The sequence below is a fragment of the Capricornis sumatraensis genome, chromosome 1, assembly GCF_032405125.1.
Source record: "Capricornis sumatraensis isolate serow.1 chromosome 1, serow.2, whole genome shotgun sequence".
Classification (NCBI taxonomy): domain Eukaryota; kingdom Metazoa; phylum Chordata; class Mammalia; order Artiodactyla; family Bovidae; genus Capricornis; species Capricornis sumatraensis.
In genome coordinates, this window is record NC_091069.1 from 164,999,737 (window position 1) to 165,017,928 (window position 18,192).

At 41.4% G+C, this 18,192-nt stretch overlaps 1 protein-coding gene across 2 annotated transcripts in view; it reads left to right on the forward strand.

Annotated features, from left to right (window-relative positions):
• Positions 1–3,836: 3,836 nt before the first annotated feature.
• GRAMD1C (GRAM domain containing 1C) overlaps positions 3,837–18,192 on the forward strand; it is a 98,831-nt gene continuing 84,475 nt past the window's right edge. For both annotated transcript variants that reach the window (XM_068965036.1, XM_068965014.1), the window contains exons 1-2: positions 3,837–3,868; positions 10,854–11,003. The gene's annotated coding sequence lies outside the window, so the exon portion shown is untranslated. The remainder of the gene's footprint in view (positions 3,869–10,853; positions 11,004–18,192) is intronic.

The following is an 18,192-nucleotide window of genomic DNA, read 5'->3' on the forward strand; positions in this document are numbered from 1 at the left end:
ACAACGAACATTTTTATATCTCTGCCAGTCTGAAGCTCCCTATGCACCTCCCTGATTCTAACCCCTCTTAAAGGGAAACTATGTCTCACTTTTTGCTTCTTTCTAGAGTTTTATTATATTTGTGTCCTTTAGCTGTATTTACAGTGTACTGTTTGGTTTTAGATGTTTTGAAATGCTATCAACTGAATCTTACCGTATTTTTCTGACTCATTTCTTTAACTCAACATTATGTTCTTGAGATTCATCCATGTTGTGTGTCTTAATGTTTAACAAATTTCTATTCACATAAAGATACCAAGCTTTTAGCTTTTAAAAGACATGTTATTTTTTTACCTTTGGAATCTTACATTTTAATGGATTCCGTTAATCTTTCTCTTATGATATCTTCTATATTATTTATTAAATCTTGTTAATCTTTACCCTTGCCGAAATTTGATATTCACTTCTCCTCTTCTTTTACATTTCATTTTTTGAAAACAATACCATCCACTGTAAATTGGGTCTAAATCCTAAATAGTGATTTGTTCACCACAACATCATTCCTTTGTCAGATGATTTTCATCTTTTCAGCCTTTGCAAATAGTTTAAACTATTTAGTGGGGGCATCATTGTGAGGGATTTCAGGATGAGAGCAGGGTGGGGACAGTGAAGGATGCAGTGACTGCCAGGGCTGGCCAAGAGGTGTTAGGGAGGGATGGATGAGGAGGGGTCTGTGCAGAGGACAGATTGACAGGTTTAATATTGCACATATTACATACAGGAGGTATGGCAACTAATTGTAACATGATTGGGGACTAGATTCTTTTGCTATAAAGGACATTATTGGGACAATCGGTAGAATTTTAATGGCATGTGAAAATTAGAAGGTGATAATACCATGTTAATTTCTCAATTTTGTTGGTCATACTGGGACTGTTTAGGAGAGTGTCCTTGTACATAAAAAATATTCACCAAAGTATTCTGAGTTGATAGTTGACTCTCAAATGGTTTGGGAAAAGGTTACTGTAACATATTTTCAACTTTTATGTGAAATTATTTCAAAATTTAAAAAAAATTAAATAGTTAAAAAATACTTTGTATACTGATCACATTCAGCTTACCATTAAAGTACCATTAAAAATACTGACACTATTAAACTCTCTCAATCCAAAGAAGAATTCTTGGTGTGGCTTCTAGTTCAAAGAATAGGCAGTCATTTTTCCTTCAGTCTGTTCTTGTATAAAGCACTGAAAGAAAACACAGCTTATGCAAAGTTTTGCAGGATAAGGATCAGGACCTATTCTGTCTTGATTGTCTTATTAAGTAATTTGTCCTTTAGCATGTATAAAAGTGAAAAGTGAAAGTGTTAGTCACTCAGTCATGTCCAACTCTTTGCGACCCCATGGACTGTAGCCCACCAGGCTTCCCTGTCCATGGGATTTTTCAGACAAGAAAACTGGAGTGGGTTCCCATTTTCTTCTCTAGGGGATCTTCCTGACGCAGGGATTGAACCTGGTCTCCTGCATTGCAGACAGAGTCTTTACGGTCTGAGCCACCGAGGAAGCCCTTTAGCATGTATAATATAGTTTAAAAATATACTCAGCACCTGACATGTGACTTTTTGTGGAAAAAAACGTCAACCTCCTTAACTTTACATTATGATTATTTCCAAACATACAAAAATAGAAAAAACCTCACTGAACAGTGGTATACTTGTCACATTGATGTTGTTACCATTTGCTATTTTGCTATCTATCCATTGTCTCCTTCACTTTCACTTTTCACTTTCATGCATTGGAGAATGAAATGGCACCCCACTCCAGTGTTCTTGCTTGGAGAATCCCAGGGACGGGGGAGCCTCTTGGGCTGCCATCTATGGGGTCGCACAGAGTCGGACATGACTGAAGCAACTTAGCAGCAGCAGCAGCAGCAGCTATTGTCTCAGTCTATCTGGGTTGCTATAACAAAATATCATGGACTGTGTGGCTTAAACAACAAACATTTATTTCTCAGGGTTGTGGAGTCCAGGAAGCTCAAGCTCTAGACAACAGCAGATTCTGTGTCTGATGAGAGCCCACATCCTGCTCACAGACCACCCTCTTCTCCCTGCATCTTCACATGGTGAAAGGGGATTAGGTGTCAGTCCATGAATTTGAGGGGACACATCCACTCTCCGGCATCTATCTTTGTTGAAGCATTTGAAATCAGGTGGTAGATATCATGACACTTCCCTCCAAAATTCTTGAGCACAAATTTTCCATTAACAAAGATATTCTCCAACATAACCAAAAGTATTAATTATCCATAAATAAATATCAATAAATTTATCTGCCTCCTTCATTATTTTGTAACACTAGCTCTAATAAACATTTCGTATTCAGTATTTCTCAATTGTTCTAGAGTTCTAGAAATGCCTTTTATAGCTTTTTTGGAACTAGGATCTGCAACAGTCAATAGCTTTTTATCAATAATTTCTATCGAAGATTTGAAGGAACAAGCCCTTGCCACTCAATTCCCTTTTTCGCACTCTGGTGCACAGTATGTATGGTAAGAAGTAGAGTGGAGGCTTTGGGAGAAATGACTTGTGCTAGAAGCCACGTCATAGCAGGCACAGGCATTTGAGGTTGAGAGCTAGGTACGGATAGGGACTCGTCCTGATTCCTAGTAAATACAGGCACGCTTAGCTGCTCAGTCCTGTCTGACTCTTTGTGACCCCATGGACTGTAGCCCACCAGGCTGCTCTATGCATGGGATTTCCCAGTTAAGAATACTGGAGTGGGTTGCCATTTCCTACTCCAGGGGATCTTCCCAACCCAGGGATCAAATCCGCGTTTCCTGCTTGGTAGGTGGATTCCTTACCACTGTAACCACCTGGAAAGCAATAAATAAACCATTCAAACATTAAAAAAAATTACATCTCCTCTTTAATGCAGCCACCAACATCCGGCTTTAATTATCCTTGAGGTTGCCACCAACAGTGACCCTGGGAGAGGGTCCAAAACACTGCATTCATTTCCAGAACTAGGATGCTTCTGAAGTAAGGCTTTCTCATGGAATGAAGTGTTCAGTGTCACAAAACGGTGAATTGCCCTGACACACTTGAGTTGCAATGACTCACAGATGACAGTGAGTCCATACTGTGAAGTGAGGTAGCGACACGCAGCAACAGGCGGTCCGGTGTCCTGGACCTCGCATGGATTTGCCTCCAAAGAAGCAGCGTCTCCAGATCCAGTTCCCGTGAGCGCGTGGCCACCAAAAACCTTTCTGAGTTAACCCTTGATTCTCATACACGAGTTGGTAAACCAGTTTGGAAGAGGTCATCTCTCCCAAGCCAACTAGAATCTTCTTCCAAATGTCTCTGACGCGTCCCCACGGGGCACCTGTCAACACACTTTGAAGTCCTCTCGGGTATTTTTGTGGAAGAGAAACCACAGCTATGGTGTTTCTCAGCCACGCTTGGCAAAGTTTACGCCACCGTCACGCTCAAGACACCCAAACGTTGACTCAGCCTGCAGCCCAGCAACAGTACATCCTGAGGGACGGGGCTGGGGTGGAGCCTGGGGGGGAGAGGGGGTCCTGAGCGGCCTCCAGAGAGCGCCAGACGCGCCGAGGAGACCCAAAGTGCCCCTCGGAGAGCGGGCGTACGGGACTCCCGGGGCCGGGAACCCAGAGCGCGCGCCGGGAGAGGGCTTGGGGCGCGCGCCGGGAGAGGGCTTGGGGCGCGCGCCGGGAGAGGGCTTGGGGCGCGCGCCGGGAGAGGCCTTGGGGCGCGCGCCGGGAGAGAGCTTGGGGCGCGCGCCTGGCCGCCTCGTCCCCGCGGCGGGAAGCGCGTGCGCGGTACTCGGCGGCGGAGGGATCCGCGATGGAAGGCGCCCTGACTCTCTGCCAGGTAAGCGGCGCTGTTCAAGGACGAGTTCCCAAGCGAGGGCTTTACCAGGCAGTTCACTTCGAACCCTCTCAGATTGTGAACATTATTCCTCTTTTTCCCTTTCTTTTTCTTGTTGCTCATTGGAGTAATTTGCAAAGTTGTTACCGAGGAAACGGTTTCCTGTGCTTCCCGGAGCCTTTCCCTCTGGGCGATGGGGGAGGACTGCTTTTCTGGGGGAGAAGACTGGCTTCTCGGGGGCGTGGAGTGTGGCATTGGGTCCTGAAATGTCCTAGTCCAAACTTCAGGCCCCCCTGTCGTGATTCTGATCCGGTATCAGGTTGATCCAGCCTCACGCCGTTCCCTTAACTCTCAGCTCTTGATTAAAGGGCTCAGAACTCTAGATAGTTTAAATCACTGTGTGGTGTGAACCCCATTTTCGGTTTCAACTACCTTGGTTAATTTGTTTACTACCTTATCTGATTAACGGAAGGACTTGCCGATTTTAAGGGTGAAAGCCCACTTTTGTTGCAGGAGTACTTGCATTTCTGAACACTGTCCTCATCGCTTTTACGCTGGTTGTATGTATGTATGTATCTTACTTAAGGAGAATCGCAGTTAGGGCAATACTTTTTAATCGAGAGCATTTTACAGTTTACAAAACGGTAGAGGCATTCAAATAATTGTTGGATGAACAAATGAGTGGACTTGGTATTTCAACTGATTCTCAGAACCTTACGGTGAAATAGACCAGGTAAGATATTCATGAGCCCAAGCAGTCATTCATTAAACTATGTTCCAGGTACTGCGTGTTTGGCATAAATGGTGAGCAACACAGACATGATCCCTGTTCTCAATGAGCTTATTGTCTAGACTACAGAGAGTTGTTGCCCCGACTGTAGAATGGAGGAAGCAGATTTAGAGAAGTTGGGTGAAAGTGAAAGTGTTAGTCGCTCAGTCATGAGCGAATAACTTTGCGATCCCATGGACTGTAGCCAGCCAGGCTCCTCTGTCCGTGGGATTTCACAGGCAAGAATACTGGAGTGGATTGCCGTTTCTTACTCCAGGGGATCCTCCCGACCCAGGGATCAAACCGGGGTCTCTTGCATTGCAGGCAGTTTCTTTACCATCTGAACCACCAGGGAAGCTTAGGTTAACTGACTGCCAATGACCTCGCAGCTGATTCCTTAGAGAGAGAAGATTCTCTTGTGGCCAGTAAAGCCAGAATGGACTCCTACTGAACATTTGATTTGGAGATGGAAACTAATGAACACACACACACACACACCCGACACACACACACACCCCATGAAGAGGTTTATTACTTATATATAAAGGCTTATTACTTAGTGAAGTACATAGTACATAGCAAAGAGGGAAGAACAGGACAGTCTTCTTAAGCAGATCCAAAGTGACTTGGAAGGACAAGGGAATGAGGCTGGCTCTGGGCTTTTGCGGCAGTTAGGGAGTGGGGTCAAGGGTTCCTGCCTGTGCACAGATTGTTGCTTTGTTTGACTCGGGCATCCACACCAAATGAAAGGGCACCCAGACTCTTTTTTTAACCAACTTGCCCATTTGAGAGACAGGGAGGAAGAAGGAGGGGTGAGGTTTAAAGCCGTCTTCAGGCAAATATGAAAAAATTGAATGAGACTCATTATAATTTACACTTGATGTCTGACTGATGACTGAAATGTACCATTTTTCACTTAGTTGAATTTTGAACTTAAATAAGCCATCCTGGCTCTTGTACGAGGCCTAGAGACTGAAGTCAGTAAGGAAAATAAAAGTGCCATTGAATACCTTGTTCAGGAGTCCAATCATGTGTATTTTGAGGAATAAAATGAGTACCTTGGCCACTGTTAGGAATGTCTGGAACTCTTGATGGGGATAAAGAGTGTTCTGGTGAGGTCTTTTATTGTGGCTTTAGTATATGTATTGACACTTGTGACCTTGGTTTATATTTTGAGTACTGAAAACAAGAGAGTTCCAGAGTTCTTTATTCCAAATGGTACCACTGTTAGGCATGGCCCCAGAGTCTGTAAAAATGTGGAGATAAAGCCAGGTGTTGGCCGGAGCATTCAGGGTTAAGATAACTGTGGGCAGTTCAGTCAGTTTTGCTGACCTCTGGGTCCTTTCCTTCATCAGGGACATCCTGGTTAAAGGACGAAAAGCAGTGGTCTCCAGTGAGCTCCAGCATGTGGAGGGGTATTGATGCTGTCCACCAAACAGCGGGTTTGTCCATCAGACTAATAATAGGAGTTTAAAGTGTTGAGCGCCTACTGCTTTTCACTCAGTTGAATCCAAATTGGTCTGCAGGTATTCAAAGGGTGTGAGAGAGGGGTGACCTCTTCTTGTCCCATGACTAATAACAAAAGGAGTGAGAACAGGGGAGGCCATGCCCGCCAGTAGGTGGGATATGTTGGAAGGCCCAGATTTGATTCTGTTCTGCAACAAGGAGGCCTTGGTGGCTGTGCTGGGCTCGCAAGGTCCTGCTGCCAGGATGGGCAGCTGGGTGTGGAGGGCAGGCTCAGAGCTTAAGAGCCTCTGCTTCTAGGGGGGTCCAGTGTGCTGTCAGTCGTTGCTGTTCAAATGACATATTGTGTAGGAGTAAGGAGACAGTTTGTTGCATTAGAAGCCTGTGGACAACTTAGAGGCATTATGAGTGGTTCAGAGACTCCGGGAGTCATGAAGAGAGGCTGCTAAAGTATCTACAGTGAAGGATTCTTTGTGTGTCTGTGTGTGTGCTTGTGTGTGTGTTTGGGGGAGGAAGTAGCACTACTGGGAGTGTCTGTTATATTATAATTTTGACAACTCTCAGAATCTTTTTTGGGAGGGAGCCCTGTTCAGGGTGGACTGACCTGCAAGTAACAGCATAAACAGGCTTAAGTAGAATTTGTGAACAACTAATACATCACCTCCCGAATCCAAAAGGACCTAAAAGATGTTGGATTTGTATTTTTTTTTAATTTAACTTATTTTATTCAAGTATACTTGATTTACAGTGTTGTGTTAGCTTCTGCTGTACAGCAAAGTGATTCAGTTACACCTTTTTTTATACTCTTTTCCATTATGATTTATCACAGGATATTGAATACAGTTCCCTGTTGGACTTGTTTTAATGTTGTTTCTTGACATTATCAGGGATGGAGTAGCCCTTGGTTCACCAAATAGTTTTCAAGAATTTAACCAAAGTAGCAGGCCTTATACTATGTGTGGAGCAATGACCCATCTTCTTTTCATGAGTATTTGTATGTCCTGAAGGACTGTGTCAAAAGAATGACCTTAGAGGAGAAGGTAACATCAATCCTGTGCTCTGGGAGAGACTTGGATACAGTTACCTGTAAAGGCTGTATGGAGTGGCAAGGGTTTTGAGATACCCTGTGTGTAGCCAGGTAAAGGTATATCGTGCCCCCCTGGAGGTGAAGGCAAACTGCGACCAAAAGGTCATTGAACAGAACATGCTTATCAAGCTTACAGCATCAGAATACTTATCAGTTTCTGATTGGATGGTGTCAGTAATTTTAATAGTATTGGATAGAGGGACCTTCATGGGTAGGACCATAGCATCAGAGATACACTCATCAACGGTGAGGCACTATTCTTCATTCCATCTTTACCAGGCCACGCTGGGCTGCTAAGTGGAGAAACAATAAGGATAATTTTTCTTTCACTAATTGGGTCTTATATAATAAATCTCAATCTTTGAAGGCCTTGTTTTATTTTACATTGAGCTATGTTAACTGTTCTAACTAGAGGGTAGTCCAGAGGGTCTCACCTTTATAAAAGCCATTTTGCAAGCTCCAAAGACTTGATTCAGATTTATGATTCATTGGATCAGAGCATCCTTTGCCACTGCATGATATATTTTAGGACAGTGTGTTCTGTGATCAGGGAGAATTTAGGCAAGGTAGTTCTAGTAGTTAAGGTGAGACATACATATTTGTTGCCCATTTTATGCTGAGTATTTCCCTAAGATTATAGAGAGTAGCTTGTTTAGATTTAGTTCTTTAAATCTTCAGGAATAACTGTAGTTTGAGCCCAGTATTGACTAAAGCCATGAAGATTTGCCAGTTAGTGCATTTTAGCAGTGGCAGAAAGTGAAGAGGAACTAAAAAGCCTCTTGATGAAAGTGAAAGTGGAGAGTGAAAAAGTTGACTTAAAGCTCAGCATTCAGAAAACGAAGATCATGGCCTCCGGTCCCATCACTTCATGGGAAATAGATGGGGAAACAGTGTCAGACTTTATTTTTTGGGGCTCCAAAATCACTGCAGATGGTGACTGCAGCCATGAAATTAAAAGACGCTTACTCCTTGGAAGAAAAGTTATGACCAACCTAGATAGCATATTCAAAAGCAGAGACATTACTTTGCTGACTAAGGTCCATCTAGTCAAGGCTATGGTTTTTCCTGTGGTCATGTATTGATGTGAGAGTTGGACTGTGAAGAAGGCTGAGCGCCGAAGAATTGATGCTTTTGAACCGTGGTGTTGGAGAAGACTCTTGAGAGTCCCTTGGACTGCACGGAGATCCAACCAGTCCATTCTGAAGGAGATCAGCCCTAGGAATTCTTTGGAAGGACTGATGCTAAAGCTGAAACTCCAGTACTTTGGCCACCTCATGTGAAGAGTTGACTCATTGGAAAAGACTCTGATGCTGGGAGGGATTGGGGGCAGGAGGAGAAGGGGACGACAGAGGATGAGATGGCTGGATGGCATCACGGACTCGATGGACGTGAGTCTGAGTGAACTCCGGGAGTTGGTGCTGGACAGGGAGGCCTGGCGTGCTGCAATTCATGGGGTCGCAAAGAGTCGGACACGACTGAGCAACTGAACTGAACTGAACTGAAGTTCATTCAAAACCTATGCTGTAAATCCCACTCATGGGCATATATCTGGAGAAAACTAATTCGAAAAGATACATGCACCCCAGTGTTCATAGCAGCACTATTTACAGTAGCCAAGACACAGAAACATCCTAAATGTCCAGATAAATGGATAAGGAAGAGGTGGTACATGTATACAGTGTACTACTGAGACATGGAAAAGAATGAAATAATGCCATTTGCAGCAACATGGATGTACCTAAAGATCATCATATTAAATGAAATCAGCCAGAAAAAGACAAAAATCATACAATGTCACTTATATGTAGAATCTAAAAAAAAAAGAACTTATTTACAAACAGAAATAGACTCACAGAAATAGAAAACAATCTTTTGGTTACCAAAGGGGAGAGCAGGGTGGGGAGGTAGGAAGAGATAAATTAGAAGGTTGGGATTAACATACGCACGCTGCTATATATAAAACTGATAAACAAAAATGATCTACGGTATAGCACAGAGAACTTTATTCAATATTTTATAATAGCCAATAATGGAAAGGAATTTGAAAAAGAATATAGATATATAACTGAATCATTTTGCCTTATACCTGAAACTGACACAATAATTCAAATTAACTATGTTTCAATAAAAAATAGTTGTATATATTTAAAAACTCTATGCTGTAGAATTTTATTGTATAAATTATTTTAATATGTTTTAGATTTCCAACTGAGTCAAATTGTGGACTTCTGTTTCTTATTTTGTTTACTTGTTTCTTCTTCCTGTATACAGCTGTGTTTCTCTCTTTCTCTCTCTTTTTTTGGTGGTTAGTGAATGTACTTTGGGTAGAGGGGGGTCCTCTCTATATTTATAAATTTCTTCCTCCAGAGAACCTCAAATCAGTATTACCAGGGTTTGGGGCTTCACCCATGGCAGTGTTTACTTCGTAGAACTTAGGAAACTCAAGCTTAAGTTTTTTATTTTTTAAGTCAGAGCTCAGTTTTTTTCTTTTTCAATAGGAGTATAATTGCTTTACAATGTTGTATTAGTGTTGCTAGTTTTTGCTGTACAACAGCGTGAATCAGCTATATGTATACATGTATCCCTTCTCTCTTCTGCCTCCCTCCCACCCATGTAAGTTGAGTTTATTACCCTTGGCTATGCTATGTGGGTTCTGTGGGTGCTTTTCCCTGTAACCCTGAGGATCAGCATTTTTGTTCAGAGAGGCATAGGTGGTGGTTGCAGTAGTGGCAGTCGTATTTAAGAAACCTAGTGAGCTTTGTGCTCTTATAACAGATGCCACTTCACCTCCCCTTTCTCTCTTTATTTTAGCTCCATAGTGACTGCTTTCATGAGGGACCACCTCATGGGCCCATATCTTCCACTGGATATAATCTTTTCCCTAAGCACTGAGGTGGTGCTGGTGGTGGTCAAGAATCTGCCTGCCAATGCAGGAGATGCAGGAGACACCAGTTCAATCCCTGGGTTGGGAAGATACCCTGGAGTTGGAAATGGCAATCCTCTCCAGTATTCTTGCCTGGAAAATGCCATGGACAGAGGAGCCTGGTGGTCTACAGTCCATGGGGTTGCAAAAGAGTAGGACATGACTAGCGTGTGCTCATAAGCTCTCTATACGTTGAGGCTAGTGCCTGGTTGAGATACCAGATTCATTTATTTCATTCATTGTTTGTATAAATCAGAGTTAATTTACCAGTTTCCTTACCAATGGACAGTAAGGTTGTTTCCACTTTCTTTGTATTAGAAACATTGTTGACCTCATGTGCACATTAAATTGCTGAATTGTAGTACATCTATACCCATTTTAAACCCAATTGCATTACAGATTATTCTCCAAAGATGTTGAACCAATGGTTATTCTCATTACATTGTATTTATTATTATTATTATTATTATTTTTACTAATTGTTACTGTAGCTGACTGAACTTCTGGAGGCTAAGTGTTTTACTCATTTTTGAATCTCCAGTACAAACTAAGTTACCTATTAAGTAGTAGTAGTTGGAAAATATATGATGTGTGTATGAATATATGAACTGCAGAAGCAAAAACATATTAATTACTGTTTTATTGTCCTTTCACAATAATTTGTATATTTTGAGCATTTATTGTTTTGTTTTTAAAATGAGCATTTCTCAGTATATAATTTAAATTGTTTGATACTTGTTTCCAGGTAATAAACGAAAGGAATTCAACCTTTGCCACTGAGTTAAGGAAGAATTAGAGGAAAATCCTACTCCAGTTGTGGATGAGAGGGATATAGTGTCAGCTAAAAAACAAGAGGCCAAATATGTATAACTGGAATGGTGACTGGAGCTTTTGGGTAATTTATTTTCTTTCTTATATCTTCATTTTAACCTTTAATGCAAGATTTCTTTGTCTGTAGCAATTCTTATAGTATTTGTAATATTTTCTTATTAGCTTCTGCACTTTAGATATTTAAGTTTTAATCTAGAGCCCCAAAGACATTTCAGGTTATACTCTGCTTTGGCCACTAGAAGGCACTGTTGTCTGGTTTGATGGAGTTGGAACTGCCTGCTTCAGTTTCCCTGGGAGAAATCCACACCGCAGAAATGGATTCCACTTACATTGGTGCTCTTTATATTGGCAAGAGACTAATATTACACAGAAACTATAGTTCTCAGTGTTACTGAGAAGCCAGCTATTTTACATAAATTTGATTGAAAGAATTGGTTCCTGAACCTAAAAGGAAGTTTAACAATGTTTGGCCTGTGGTGTATAATGATTTTAAGATAGGTTTTAAAACCAGAAGTTTCATATTGTGTTTGCACTGTGCTCACCTGGCTGCATATCCTGGATATGCTTCAGGTTTCCCTACTGTAAAATGAGATTCCTGCTTCTTGATTAGGAGCACAGTCTTTTGTAAGAACAACATTTCTGTTACCATGTGAATGCTTGCGGTTATTATTTTAAAGGACTCATGCTAAATCCTATAACAGTTATGAGCCACTTGATACAATCTGGTGTAATGCCACTGTATGTGAAATTTATATAAGATTCTAAGGCATATATAGTTCCAGTCGTAGTTCATTAGAAAGCTCGTCTCTTGATCAGGCATACTTGGGAGCAGAATTTCTCATAATTTTAGAGTAGACTAAAAAAGACATTAATTTAGGTATAAGGATCAGTTTAAGCACCATCATTCTGTTCATAATTAATGCTGTTGAATCTTAATAACACATTCTTCCTTCCTATTGGAAAAATTAAGATTTTTTGAACCATATCCCTAAGGAAAATATTTGGTTGCTAAGAAATATATAAGTAAGTGCACATCCTCCAAAAAAAAGTCCTCTATATTGATTACATTGTTTTGATCACATTTTGAGAAAGTTTGACTGTTGTAGTATTTTTGCCTTTCTGCATTGTGTTTTATAGCTTATGTTATTGTTTGGAAAGCCTTTGTAACTCCAAGGGCTAAATAGTTACCATGACAGACTTAAAGCATCAAAAAGGGTAAAGCAAGAAAAGAAAAAAGCAAATGAATGAGAGGATTTAGAAATAGAATGAAAGAGAAAAATAGAGCTTTGTTCTAAGGTTTACTACTCATTAGTATATGGACCCAGCAGACTTGGCAACACTTGATTAGAAATGCAGAGTCATGGGCCCAACCTTGCACTTACTGGAACAGAATCATCATTTTCACAAGATTTCCAGGTGATTTGTGTGTACATTCAAGTTTTAGAAGCACTGGCTTAGTGCTGAATGTCCACTTTGGCCCAATTTAAGACTCTATGATGATTGTGAACACTTTGAGGAATTTTTATATGAATTCACATGAAATAGGTTTAGAGACAAATATAACATCTCAGAAATTTTACTGACCTTTCCAAAGGTCACTTTTCCGGAAACCAGAACCATCATAACTTGAGAAGCAAACAGAATTCCAGCTGAGCTATTTAAAATCCTGAAAGATGATGCTGTTAAAGTGTTGCACTCAGTATATCTACAGATTTGGAAGACTCAGCAGTGGCCACAGAACTGAAAAAGATCAGTTTTGATTCCAATCCCGAAGAAGAGCAATGCCAAAGAATGTTTAAACTACCATACAGTTGTACTCAGTTCACATGCTAGCAAGGTTATACATAAAATCCTTCAAGCTAGGCTTCAGTGGTAATGTCTACTGAGAAATTCCAGATGTACAAGCTGGGTTTCAAAGAGGCAGAGGAACTAGAGATCAAATTGCCAACATTCATTGGATCATAGACAAAGCAAGGGAATTCCGGAAAAATACCTACTTCTGCTTCATTGACAATGCTAAAGCCTTTGACTGTGTGCATCACAATAAACTGTGGAAACTTTGATCACCTTACCTGTCTCCTGAGAAACCTGTATGGAGGTCAAGAAGCAACAGTTAGAATTGGACATGAAACAGTGGACTGGTTCAAAATTGCGAAAGGAGTAAGATAAGGCTGTATATTGTCACTTTGCTTATTTAACTTCTATGCCAAGTACATCATATGAAATGCCAGGCTGGAGGAATCACAAGCTGGAATCAAGACTGATGGGAGTTACATCAACAACCTCAGATGATACAACTCTAATGCCAAGAGAGGTAAGAGAAACTAAAGAGCCTGTTGATGAAGGTGAAAGAGTAGAGTGGAAAAGCTGGCTTAAAACTGAACTTTCTAACTATGACAGACTTAGTGTATTAAAAAGCAGAGACATCACTTTGCTGATGAAGATCCATATAGTCAAAATTAAGGTTTTTCCAGTCGCGTATGGATGTGAGGGTGGACCAAAAGAGGGCGCCAAAGAAGTGATGCTTTTGAACTGTGGTTCTGGAGAAGACTATTGAGAGAGTCCCCTGGACAGCACGGAGATCAAACCAGTCGATTCTAAAGGAAATGAACCCTGAATATTCATTGAAAGGACTGATATTGAAGCTGAAGCTCCAATACTTTGGCCACCTGATATAAAGAGCCGACTCACTGGAAAAGACCCTGATCCTGGGAAAGACTGAAGACAAAAGGAGAAGGGGATGGCAGAAGATGAGATGGCTAGATAGCATTACTGACTCAATGGACATGAATTTGAAGAAGCTCAGGAGATAGTAGAGGATGGAGGAGCCTAGTGTGCTACAGTCTGTGGTCACAAAGTCGGACACAACTTAGTTACTAAACAACAAATGACATCTCAGGAGTTTTAGTGACTTTTCCAAAGGTCACCTATCCAGAAACCAGATGTCAACAACTTAGAAGCAAATAAGAACCTGAATAGCTAAATGAGAGTTCACACTGATGGATCTTGTAAGAGGAGAGTCCCTAAGCCTTCATATGGGATTTCTTTATTATTGATTTTTTTTTTAATAAGCCTAAATAAGAAGATTCCCATTGGGTAGTTGGATAGATAATTTGAGACCTGAATTATTTGGTGGTGACATATGGACATTAGCAAGAGATGACAGGAGCTGCTCAAGGAGTTTAGGAACCTGAACCTCTCAATGTGACAACTAAAGGTCTGTGCAGATCACTGACTCTAATATAGCACTGTAGCTGTTAAAAATGAAGGTTAAGAGGTCTGGAAAATAAATAATACATTTTTTCCCCCTCTGCCATTTTAAATCCATATGCTTCTACCACTTACTTCAGGTTGCCATTTTCATGTTCTCCTGGCAATAAAGTAGGGGTTGAATTGAAATGTGAAACCACTGGGTGGTGCTTTGGGTGGGGTGTGGGTGGGGACTCTAAAGAGCTCCAGTCCTTTATATCTCAGTGCAGAAAGAATTCAGTGAGAGGCAAAGTGTCAGATAAGAAGTGATTTATTAGACTAGGAACACTTGTAAAGCTTAAAGGCAGGCGGGCGAGAGGGTGCCACCTCGAGGATGCCACCTCGAGGACTTACTGGGCTACAGTTTCATAATCAGAGGAAAAGTGGGGAGGGGGATAAGACCATCTTCGTCATTCTTGAATGGACATCATGCTTCCATCATCAGTTCCTCCTCCAGGTTGGGCAGGGGAGTTTTTTTGTCCCTACATGGTAAAGCTAGGTCAACAAATTATTGTTTGCTATTAATATGTGCGCAGAGAGCACGTCTTGACTTACTGAGCTCACTGAGCAGGATGTGGGTCTCGCGCCATCATTGTTTTATTGTTTGGGGCTTGGCGCATGCTCCCATTGCATTGTCTTGTTGCCAAACAAGCCTGCTTGGCTTTGTGGCTAAGCAGACCTGCTTTCCTGAGTAATCATTAACTTGAAGGGTCTCCTATATTTTTCCTACTTACAATCCCCTAGTGGGATTAATGTTTTAATCACCTACTTTGTCCCTTTACTCTGTCCCTATCAGAATGAGTGCAGTAAGATGGCGAGGTTCACTGAGGGATCCAGAATTAACACAAGGAAGACCAACAGTGTAACAGGAAAATATTCATGAGGCACATGACCTGGTAGTTAGCAAAGAATTAGAAGAGTGTCTGAGCTTCCTCAAGTGGCTCAGTTGTAAAGAATCTGCCTGCAATACAAGAGACACACGAGACACAGTTTCAATCCCTGGCTCAAGAAGATCCCCTGGAGAAGGGAATGGCAACCCACTCCAGAATCCTTGCCTGGAGAATCCCGTGGACAGAGGAACCTGGCAGGCTATAGTCCATGGGGTTGCAAAGAGTCGGAATGACTGAAGTGACTGATCGCGAGCACAAAGCTCTTTCACCAGAACATCTAGGTTTAGGCCTAGAATCTAGATTTGGGCCTTTTCACTTTGGGAAAGTTTCTACCAAAGAAGACTGTTCAGTCTGTAAAGTTTTGATATGTAGAGAGTTAAGCCCCAGGAATCTGAAACATTCACTCATATGGAATACCTCGTGTATTCTGGCCTGACTACCTGTGTTGATCTAACTGTACTGAATTTATGTTTAATTTTGCCTTATTGAAAAAAAGCTGGGGGGGGGGGAGTGGTTTGGGGCAAGCTATGGCATGTGGTTTTCTTAGTTTCCCAACCAGGGATCAAACCTGTGCCCCCTGCAGTGGAAACATGGCGTGCCAACTGAAGTGAATTTAGAGAGTAATATGATACAATTGAACAGATTGGAGATCAGGAAGAAAACACCCAGGATAGAGTGTGTGCTCTGCCCCTGGTGATCTCATTGTATAGTGCTCTTGACTATGTTGCTTAACCTGTTTGGCCTCAGGTGCTTCACTTGTAAAATTAGACATTAGGCCATAGCATTGCAGCTATGTCTTGAATCACGAAAGAGTGTGTGTTGAATCACGGAAGAGGGTTATGGCTAGCAAGCGCTCATAATTTACAGTCCTGAAAGAAAGTATGTTACATGGGGAACACCTTCGCTTAACATTGTCCCAGTGGTAAAAAGACTGAAAAGTTCTAGATAAGGAGACATACTGTTTGTCATATTGGAAAATTGTTTTGATGCTTCCTCACACCAAAAGAAAAAAAATTGTGCAAATAAGAGGATATACGAAAGTGAACCAAAGTTTATTGTCTCCCCTTCCCCACCCCTAGGTTGATTTCTTGTGGGCCCTATCTGTCTGTTCTTATGCTACTTAACAATCTGGCTGATAAGTGTCTTTCTGATAGTAGGACTTTAAATTAAATCACCACGGCAATAGATACTGAAATCACTAGCTACCGATTTTTGATTTCCATCTTACAAACATAAGGAATCTTGTTGGTTTAATTTTTTTAATTTTAAAATGAAAGTATTTAATCCTAGTATGTGGGAGATGAGTTTTATCATTAATTTTTAAATCCTAATATAACAGTAAAAATTATGTGAAATGAAATTAAATTTAAAATGAAGTTAATAGCAAGTAAATATTTGTGCTTTGCCCTTTAACAGTTAGGAAAAGTACATAGCAAAGGGCTTCTCTGGTGGCTCAGTGGTAAAGAATATACCTGGCAGTGCAGCAGACATGGTTTCGATCCCTGGTCCAGGAAGGTCTCACATGCCATGGAGCAGCAGCTGTGCCTGTGCGCCACATCAGCTGAGCCTGCGCTCTAGAGTGAGAGCCACAATTACCGAGCCCACGTGCCCCAGAACCCGTGCTCTTCGAGAAGAGAAGCCGCCAAAGCGAGAGACCTGCACGCTGCAACTAGAGAGTGGCCCTCACTGTCCACAGCTAGAGAAAAGCCCACAAAGAAGTGAAGACCCCGCACAGCCAAAAATAAGAAATAAATAAAATTATTTTTAAAAAATTCTTTGAAATATAGCCAAAGGAAAAGAACCCCAAATCAAAACCCTTATTTTCTTTCCTGACTAAAGTAATGATGTATTCCCCATGGATTAGGTCCCAGAGGAAAAGCATACAGAGCTCTGCAGCAGAAGCATTTATTTAGTACAACCTCTTAGTGATGCAGAGCTCGCAGATATTGGGAGTAGGAAAAGAGATTTTCTGTTATGTAGGTTTATAAGATGACATCCTTTACTGGATTTTTTAAAAATACAAATATTAATGCTTTGGGTTAAGTACTTAAACTATAATATTAAGCAGTCTTTTGTACCTTGGTATCTCATTACTATTAAGTTTGCATTTAAAAATATTTGTCACTTGTATATGAATGCATGCTAAGCTGCTTCAGTTTTGTCCGACACTTCGAGGCTCCACTGACTATAGCCTGCCAGGCCCCTCTGTCTGTGGGATTCTCTAGGCAAGAATACTAGAGTGGGTTGCCATGCCCTCTTTCAGGGGCTCTTTCCGACCCAGGGATGAAACCTGTGTCTCTTTGTCTCCTGCATCACAGGCGGATTCTTTACCACTGAGCTACAGGGAAGCCCATGTACAAATAAATAGTATGCCTGCTGCTGCTGCTCTGCTAAGTCGCTTCAGTCGTGTCCGACTCTGTACGACCCCATAGACAGCAGCCCACCAGGCTCCCCCGTCCCTGGGATTCTCTAGGCAAGAACACTGGAGTGGGTTGCCATTTCCTTCTCCAGTGCATGAAAGTGAAAAATGAAAGTGAAGTCGCTCAGTCGTGTCCGGCTCTTCGCGACCCCATGGACTGCAGCCTACCAGGTTCCTCTGCCCATGGGATTTTCCAGGCAAGAGTACTGGAGTGGGTTGCTATTGCCTTCTCCTATGTTTTAGTAAATATATTTGGATTCAATTTTCTTCTAGGTCATGGTCTAGTTTTTCTGATCGTACAGGAAATCAGAAGTCTTTCTTGTGTGCTTTGTCCTTGACTTATGGTGTGATCATAGTATTGTTATTCACAGGTGAACTTTTCCACTTGTGGGGGATGAAACTTGCCACAGTCCTGGTCTATGGGTACATCATGATGATTAATTAATGTTTCACTGTAAAAATTATTTTGAAATGCCCAAGAGGATTAATTAGTATGTTTATAACATACTCTGGCAACTTTGGAGAAGAGGCTTCCTATAATGCATTGTCCTTTACAACATATCTTGACTTTTTTTCAAGCTAAAAATGATATTTTGGATTTTCGCTTTGGAAATTGATGAAAAGATTAAACTCATTTTCCAATTTCTGTTGCATTAAAACATATTTTAGGAAATTAAAAATTTTAACTGAAGATA